The sequence below is a fragment of the Barbus barbus genome (genome assembly GCF_936440315.1).
Source record: "Barbus barbus genome assembly, chromosome: 41".
Taxonomy (NCBI): Eukaryota; Metazoa; Chordata; class Actinopteri; order Cypriniformes; family Cyprinidae; genus Barbus; species Barbus barbus.
Window position 1 is genome coordinate 14,497,983 of NC_136719.1, and position 10,014 is coordinate 14,507,996.

The following is a 10,014-nucleotide window of genomic DNA, read 5'->3' on the forward strand; positions in this document are numbered from 1 at the left end:
ATGAGTATAATCAAAGTTGCTGTTTGGCTGGAAAATGTATCAACTGTAAGCAGAACTGGTAAGAACTTGAGTACACTACTTAAATCATGACAAAAGTGTCCCATAGCAACTCTTAGAAATTTAGGAGTCAAGTTCCCTGTGTTTGAGACCCCTACTTAGCTGCTCCACTGACAGCCACACAGTGGAGTCACCAACAAACAGTGCACAAGTGAAAGGATTTATTTGACAGAGAGCATTTTACGACAGTCACCCCACTTTCAGTTCATTTAGATTAAAAACAGCAATAAATGGCTATAATAGGGAATTTTTTTGTACATAACTGATTTATTATTTTCAAAATTACTCAAACTCTTAAATAGATATTTATTTTTCAAACCATCTTTCTTACTGAAATGTACTACCAAAATGCTGAACATGATGTGCAACCCCTGTTTGTTGAGTTCATTGCTGCATTGCACTGCTCTTGTCAAAAAAATCCACTGTCCACACCTCTGACGACATCATACCCACAAAATCTTCCACACCAGGGGCTGCTCCAAACATTTCAGAGATTTTTTTCTCCTTAACTTTCCACACCACTATTTTCACCTCACACCCCTGTTTCATACATGCATGTGAACTTAAGAGATGGATTTGAAAAAGAAATGTGTCATTAAAAAGTAGTTACTCTTGCACAAACATCATTCTTGATCGATTTTACAACACATTTTGGAATATAATTATTTGTATTCAATTTGAAGGCCTTTATGTGAATGATGACTGCAGTATTCTTATTTTGTATTCTTCGTGATTACAGTTTATGTTCTTACATCAGAGCAATTTGAGAGTATAAAATGTAAAGCACTTGAAGTACATTAGTTACCAAAATGGCAATAACATCGTAAATCTTGAAACTTAAGTCATGAAGAGTGGTTTGAAAGAGTGGGGGACGTTGTGAAGGCAGTGCTGTTGAAGGACAGGTGGTAGTCCACTCAAACAGCAGGTCTTTTGTTACTTAGCCCATCAACATACAGCAGCAAGTGTTGCTCAAAGACGCATGTGTGAGCTAATGTACACTGTTAAATGTCGCTGTAGATTTAGCAGCACAGTACTGTAATAACCTACAGTACAATACTGCATTTGTATATTACAGTAAAGTACCGTAATTTGGATTGTATTGTGGGTAATTTTGTTTGAGCGGGAACATTTTACAGTGAATTTTAGTGTTGCTGTAACCTAGCTGTAACCTGGCTGTAAAATGCCTGGCAATAATACAGGGCTGCTGTAAACAGAGAGCGCGCGCGCCGCCCGACTGACGTCAGAGCACAACTGCAGGCAGATGCAGATCACTCGCTGGGTGGATGGATCTCACTCTCTGCGGATATTTGGAAATTTGGTAAGTTAATTTACAATTTTATAATAAGGTTTTAGGATTTTACACTATAGTGTACAAATGACAGTGGAAGTTTAGCCAGCGACGGTTGCAAAAACACCGTTAGTTAGATCTGCTCTTTCACCCCGTTGCTTGTCCGACATTTTCAAATCTAACTCGAGTTTTGAACATTGAATTAACATTACCTCACGGTTTATTTCGATCAAAACAGACTTGGTGATTGTTGGAACGGTGGAAGGACAAATCGAGGTGGTTAATTAACGTTAAATGTGGGTGATACGATGGCATTTGACATGTTACGTTTGAAGGATCTTATGATAACAAAAATGGCTAACTTAGGGATCCTTTCCATTACATCCGATCCTGTCAGTGGTAAAAACAATCACGTTATTTTGCTCAAACTGCTATATTTGCAGTCCGTTTCTCGGATGGCGAACTTGATGATTTTATGATTTTACGAACTTTTATGATAAATGTAACAGACGTAGGCAAGTAAGTGCTGGTGCGTGTAAACCTCACTCCCCTGATCTCAAAAAGAGGCGCTCTGGCGACTGACGCTAGAGCGCCCGCCTCCCGCGCCGGAGACCGCGGTTCGAATCCCGCTCGGAGCGAGGTGAAGTAGAACCGGTGACATAAATACTGGACTAAATTTAATAAGTCATTTAAACACGTAAAAACAAGGGTTAAAAATACTGCACTTTCCTTTTCAACGCAAAATGGGTGATTTGGGCTTAGAGAGATTGGCTATTGGTACCAGTTTAGCATTTTACTTAATTTCTATTTAGGCGGGAGACTGTAGCATTGTGATTTGTAATGACAAATAATGATTATTATAATAATTAAAAATATGAATAAAGGTGTAAATTGTTAAAAAAACTAGTTAATAATGATCTATTAGGCAACAAAGACAAGTAAAATGCATGCCAAAAAAGCAAGTTAGAATATTTAGAGAGGTCAAGTGAAGCTTAATGTGAAGCTTATTTTTATTAACCTAGATGTATAAGCAGATGTATGAAGTCCTCAACAAGAAACATAACAGATAACTGAATAATATGTATTTTGATTTCTTACAGCTCTACAGTGCTGCCTGGGAAGGAGTTTTCTGTAAGTATTTGTCATGTTAATACAATGTTTTAAACTTAAAGTTTTAAAATCTAAAGGTTACATTTTTATTTTTATTTTTTAATTGGCTGTTTTTTTTATTTCTAAAGAATTTTCTTTTACAATTTCTCTCTTACACAGTCTGCTCATCTTTATTGGTGCTGTGGATAACAGGTTTTGTCATACGTGTTTTTGTTTGTCATGTCTTTTTCAGTTTTGGTCACCGCCAGGTTCCAGTACCACCTCAGCAAAGTTCCAGCCAAATTTTAAAGTATGTCCAGCTACAGCTGCAAGTCATGCAGTTTCTCAACCTCCCTTTTAAATGCGCTCACCATACATGCAAAAGTTCACCGAAATGTGGCTAAGTACCTCTTTGCATGTGGGGTACCTGAGTGCCCTTGCACTTTTAAGAATTTTCAATCTTTTAAGTCACATATGTATCGACACCATTGCAAGGCAAGACTGGTGCCGACTAAAAGCAGATTACAATATTTGACGAGTTATACTCATGTTTTATGTAGTTGCTTCATATTCTGTACTTTGCTTCGTGTTGTTTTAATATGTTTAGGTCACTGCAACCCAGGCAGACATTGAGGCACAGCAGGTGATACCAGACACACCCAGGCTCATTATGCTTGGTAAGTATGTGGTTTTCCCCTTCAATTTATTATTTATGTAGACACACACACACTCTATACCCATACATATTAAAGGGTTAGTTCACCCAAAAATGAAAATTCTGTCAGTAATTACTCTCCTTCATGTTGTTCCAACCCCGTAAGACTTTCGTTCATCTTCGTTACACAAATTAAGATATTTTTGATTAAATCTGAGAGCTGTCTCACTCCTCCATAGCTTCTATGGAATTGAAACTTGCCAGCCCAGAAAGTTAGAAAAGACAATGTTTAAAATAGTCCAAGTGACTACAGTGGCTCAACCTTAAGTTTATCAAGCAACGAGAATACTTTTTGTGCTCAAAAAAAATAACGACGAACAGTGAGTCTACCTGTTCGTTCTGACGTACAACCCAGAAGTGATGCGCTGTTACACTACGTGAACTTATTCAGGCCCACACAGAAGAAAATTATTAGTTGAAGAAAGTCGTTATTTTTGTTTTGCTTTTTGCGCACAAAGTATTCTCGTCACTTGATAAACTTAAGGTTGAGCCACTGTAATCACTTGGACTATTTTAACGATGTCTTTACTATCTTTCTGGGCCGGCAAGTTTCAGAATAAAACATTGTAGGTAATTAACGTTGTGTTCTTTAATTTTCAGGAGATTCAGACATGACAGCATCCAGGGAAAGGTTCTATTGACGCTGGACAACAGTGACAATTTTATACTCGCCTTTGCAGTGCTCTTTGCAAGCTACTACATTTTTAACATCGAGTACCAGGAGTCTGCTGCATGTACACTAGAGCTTGTTCAGAGGCAAGTAAATTTCTTTCTGCATTTCGCTTTTGAATTTTTATTAAATCGGGTGTGCAACAGAAGAACTAAAAGTTGCAGGATGGGAGGAATTTTAAGACAAAGTTGAGTGCATTATTCCTTTTTTAAGCATATTTATTGACTGGTATGATATTGCTAACAGGTTCCTGGTCAGAATCAACCCTGAAGACAGCAATGCCAGTCAGAGAGTTACTGCCAGACAGGGAGTCAGCAAGAAGACCAAGAGGGTGGTGCAGAGGAAGGTGACGACCATCAACCCTCATGTAAATAGCTTTATTCGGTCCTTGATGGAGTTTGAGTGGAAAACCTCAAACTAAACTGTTGGTGGGACACTTGTTCTTGTTTTTGTTTTAGTTGTTAACTTGTAATTCTTTTGTATAACCCAATCCTGAAGTTCACCCAAAAATGAAATTTGTGATCACTTACTCACCCTCATGTTGTTCCAAATCTGTACGAGTTTCTTTCTTATGCTGAACACAAAAAGAAGATATTTTAAAGAATCTTGGTAATCAAACAGTTGATGGTAGCCATTGACTTCCGTAGTATTTATTTTGTTCCTACTGTGGAAGTCAATAGCTACCATCAACTGTTTGATTACCAAGATTCTTTAAAATATCTTCTTTAAAGGAACACGCTGAATTTTTGGGACTTTAGCTTATTCACCGTATCCCACAGAGTTAGATAAGTCCATACATACCCTTTTCATCTCCGTGCGTGCCGTAACTCTGTCTGATGCACCCACCGCTAGGCCTAACTTAGCACAAAGACTGGAGGTAAACGGCTCCAGCTAGCATACGGCTCACAATAAGTGACAAAATAACACCAACATTTTCCTATTTACATGTTGTGATTTGTATAGTCACAGCGTGTACAAATAACAAGGTCACATGAGACACAGCCATCTTCTAACCGTATACAATTGTGATTAGTGCAACCGTAGTGATTAGTGCAACACTCTGAGCGAACTCTGCTTCTCAGGTGCTGCGAGCAAATCACTCCGCAGAAGTAGCAGTGCTTCGCCTTCTGAGAATATAGTTCCCAGTTTGTATACGGTTAGAAGATGGCTGTGTCTCATGTGACCTTGTTATTTGTACACGCTGTGACTATACAAATCACAACATGTAAATAGGAAAATGTTGGTGTTATTTTGTCACTTATTGGGAGCAGTAGGCTAGCTGGAGCCATTTACCTCCAGTCTTTGTGCTAAGCTAGGCTAGCGGTGGGTGCGTCAGACAGAGTTACGGCACGCACGGAGATGAGAAGGGTGTGTGTGGACTTATCTAACTCTGGGGGATACGGTGAATAAGCTAAAGTCCCAAAAAGTCAGCGTGTTCCTTTAACTATCCCTTTAAAAACTGTTTACCTGTAAAGTGCTGGTGTACTGGACATGCAATGTTCCTAAATGAAATGTTTTTTCATGAATACACAATAGTGTAATTGATTAATAAAAAATTTTTTGGACAATAACATTGTTTGGATTGATTGATTGCAGTTATTTTGAAGTTGCATTATAATATTACCTGTAAATGTATATACTGTAATAACTACATATTATATAATATTATCATTATTAGTAATTTGAAAATTATAATATTTAGTAATAATGTATCAATATAGATATTACAGTACAATACTGTATAATTAATTACAGCAGAAGCAGAAACATTACAAAAAATACAGTAAAAATACAGTAAAGTACTGTTTTGTAGTTTACAGTACTGATCCTGTGTACTGTAAAGTAAATTACAGTACAGTTACTGTAAATCAAAATACAGTAACTTGCTGGCAACCTTGCTGCCAGTACTGTACTGTAAAAATACAAGAAAATCGTTAACAGTGTATATCTCAGTCAGTCACCTCTGTGGAAAAACTGGCTCTTAAAGGGACAGTTCACCCAATAATGAAAAATCTGCAATCATTTACTTACCCTCATGTCATTTCAAACCTATAGGACTTCCTTTCCTCTGGAGAAGACAAAAAAAGTTAATTTTTATGAACAAAAACACTCTTTTTGAAGAATGAGAGTGCGAATATTGACAGAATCTTTATTTTGGGGTTCAATATCCCTGTAAGGTTGTATAAATCATGGACAGAGTTGTTATTGTGAACTGAAAATACAACTAAAATAACTGAAACATGAAATAAAACGAAAAAACAATTTGTGCAAATTTATAATTTAATAACAATAATAAGTAGTCGTATAAAAATGTCAAAAACAACTAAATTACTAAACATTAATAAAAATCTAAATAATAGAAAATCTTAATATAAAAAATTAAAAATAATGACAAAACTGATATGCTGTAATAGTATATCAATCAGCTTAAATAACATGCGATATCTTGATAAAGGGAAATGCTTAATGAATATTCCACTGAAACTGTCAGTGAATAGGGTGTGAATTTTATATGGCTTTCAGTTTGTTATGGTAACGATTGAATTGGTATTGACACACTGTGTGTAATCACATGATAAGAGTCATTAGCAGGTAAATTCGCAAACCAGGTCAGAAGTTCAAGAAGATTTTTTTTTTATTGCGACACAAAGTGCTTGGTAAAATATTTACTTCGATCACAGTCGGAGTTCATTTTACTGTAAGATCACATGGGCCACAATTCTGAAAGATGCTCAGAGCAGAAGACCACACACAGCTGAGCCACATGAAGGGGCTTAAACAGGAGGTTCGCTTGGGAACCATCACCACAGAAAGTTTATGAAGCGACTTCAGCGATAACATGCATAATCATAAAACAGGAAATTTGAATGAGGACAACTTCGTAGGGCACTAAACATTAGGTGTGGTCAGTTTTGTGCTTAATGACAGACAGAATTAGGTAGAGAGAGAGATCAACGATTAATCTACGTTTGTTTGGCTGAATTGGAGTGAGAGTCGTCACTGTTATCTATAGCTGACATACATTCAACACTTTAAATGTCGCTTCAGCATCTCGGTTGAGCTGCACTGTAGACTCTGTATGTGGTTGCAGATGGAGATAATGATGGGAATAGAGGAGATGCCACTGCGGCCCTAACCCTAAAATTACTGCAAGACTGTGTGGTCGGTAGAAAGAGACATAAAGAGAAATTCCACTCCACTGACCAATTTTCCGACGCTTCAGCATCTCTGAAACGCAGCCTATTCTGTTGATTCGGATGAAAGGGGCTGGAGATGGGGTCTTCACTCTTTCCTTTGCATCACAACTTCTTCATGGATCATATGTTTATTTTAATTTGTATAGAGAGAGAGTCACAACTGTGTAATCAAGAAAATGAAATGATTATCACTAGCACATTGAGGAAATCAGGTTAAATTAAAGCAATAAACCATGAGAGATTGTGCATTACAGTGATTTTATGATTTTAATGGTGGTAACAGCACTACATAACAAACACCAGTTCAATAAAGAGCCGCATACAGTAAACAGTCCCTAGTGAAAAAATAAATATACTAAAATGTATTTGAAATATATCAATTTCATGCTAAGTATACTACAAATTCATTTACATATTCATGTGCTTAATAAAAAATACCCTGCAATTGTACTTCTGGTATACTTAAAAGTCTGCTAATTTGTAACAACTAATTTTGTACTTAATGCACTTTAATTGTGCAGAAGTAGGGCTGAAGTCCAACTAAAGATATGCTGAATTATATTTGATTGTGCTAAAGTGGAACTATTGCAAGTACACTTTAAATATCTTGCATTTAATGACAATCCTCATCAATAGTGACATTAAAAACACATTTAGGCTTAATATTAAGAATTGTGCACATAGTAGTACTTCAAATAAAGTGTAATTACAATTTTATATAATTTTTATGTCTCGAGCGATATGTCAGTAAATATGTTAATAGAGTTGAACTATACTTAGTATGAAATAAATGTATTTTAAATAGTGCTGTCAAACGAATAATTGCATCCAAAATAAAAGTTTTTGTTTACATTATGTGTGTGTACTGTGTATATTTATTATGTATATATACAGTTGGGCAAAAAAGCATTTAGTCAGCCACCAATTGTGCAAATTCTCCCACTTAAAAAGATGAGAGAGGCCTGTAATTTTCATCATAGGTACACTTCAGCTATAAGAGACAGAATGGGGGGAAAGAATCCAGGAAATCACATTGTAGGATTTTAAAAATAATTTATTTGCAAATTATGGTGGAAAATAAAGTATTTGGTCAATAACAAAAGTTCATCTCAATACTTTGTTATATACCCTTTGTTGGCAATGACAGAGGTCAAACGTTTTCTGTAAGTCTTCACAAGGTTCACACACTGTTGCTGGTATTTTGGCCCATTCCTCCATGCAGATCTCCTCTAGAGCAGTGATGTTTTGGGGCTGTCGCTGGGCAACACAGACTTTCAACTCCCTCCAAAGATTTTCTATGGGGTTGAGATCTGGAGACTGGCTAGGCCACTCCAGGACCTTGAAATGCTTCTTACGAAGCCACTCCTTCGCTGCCCGGGCGGTGTGTTTGGGATCATTGTCATGCTGAAAGACCCAGCCACGTTTCATCTTCAATGCCCTTGCTGATGGAAGGAGGTTTCCACTCAAAATCTCACGATACATGGCCCCATTCATTCTTTCCTTTACACAGATCAGTCGTCCTGGTCCCTTTGCAGAAAAACAGCCACAAAGCATGATGTTTCCACCCCCATGCTTCACAGTAGGTATGATGTTCTTTGGATGCAACTCAGCATTCTTTCTCTTCCAAACACGACGAGTTGAGTTTTTACCAAAAAGTTCTATTTTGGTTTCATCTGACCATATGACATTCTCCCAATCCTCTTCTGGATCATCCAAATGCTCTCTAGCAAACTTCAGACGGGCCCGGACATGTACTGGCTTAAGCAGGGGGACACGTCTGGCACTGCAGGATTTGAGTCCCTGGCGGCGTAGTGTGTTACTGATGGTAGCCTTTGTTACTTTGGTCCCAGCTCTCTGCAGGTCATTCACTAGGTCCCCCCGTGTGGTTCTGGGAATTTTGCTCACCGTTCTTTTGATCATTTTGACCCCACGGGGTGAGATCTTGCGTGGAGCCCCAGATCGAGGGAGATTATCAGTGGTCTTGTATGTCTTCCATTTGCTAATAATTGCTCCCACAGTTGATTTCTTCACACAAAGCTGCTCACCTATTGCAGATTCAGTCTTCCCAGGTCTACAATTTTGTTTCTGGTGTCCTTCGACAGCTCTTTGGTCTTAGCCATAGTGGAGTTTGGAGTGTGACTGTTTGAGGTTGTGGACAGGTGTCTTTTATACTGATAACGAGTTCAAACAGGTGCCATTAATACAGGTAACGAGTGGAGGACAGAGGAGCCTCTTAAAGAAGAAGTTACAGGTCTGTGAGAGCCAGAAATCTTGCTTGTTTGTAGGTGACCAAATACTGTTTTTACCGAGGAATTTACCAATTAATTCATTAAAAATCCTACAATGTGATTCCCTGCATTCTTTTCCCCCATTCTGCCTCTCATAGTTGAAGTGTACCTATGATGAAAATTACAGGCCTCTCTCATCTTTTTAAGTGGGAGAACTTGCACAATTGGTGGCTAACTAAATACTTTTTTGCCCAACTGTAAATACACACACATACAGTACTTATTTTACTTATTTATATAATCATGTTCTTATATTTTATTATATATTTAATATATAAACATAACATATTTTTCTTACATATATACATGCATGTGTTTGTATTTATATATACACATAATAAATATACACAGAATGCACACATACATTATATAAACAAAAACTTTTATTTTGGATGCAATTAATCGCAATTAATCGTTTGACAGGACTAATTTTAAATATATTACTTTTTACTAGAGGTGTTTACAAGTAAAATAACTTTAAAAAAATATATAAAAAGCAAAGTAGCAATTTGGTGAATTAAAGAGATACACTGTAAAAAAATGTACGAAGCTGTAAATAAAACAAATATTGGGCTATGTTTAATTCAATGTGTTACTTGCCATTCCTTTTCTTTCCTGTTTCTATACACCAATTTTTTGTGTGTGTGTAATTTACCCAAAAATTAAAATTCTGTCATCATTTACTAGCTCTTATGTCATTCCAGTCCTCT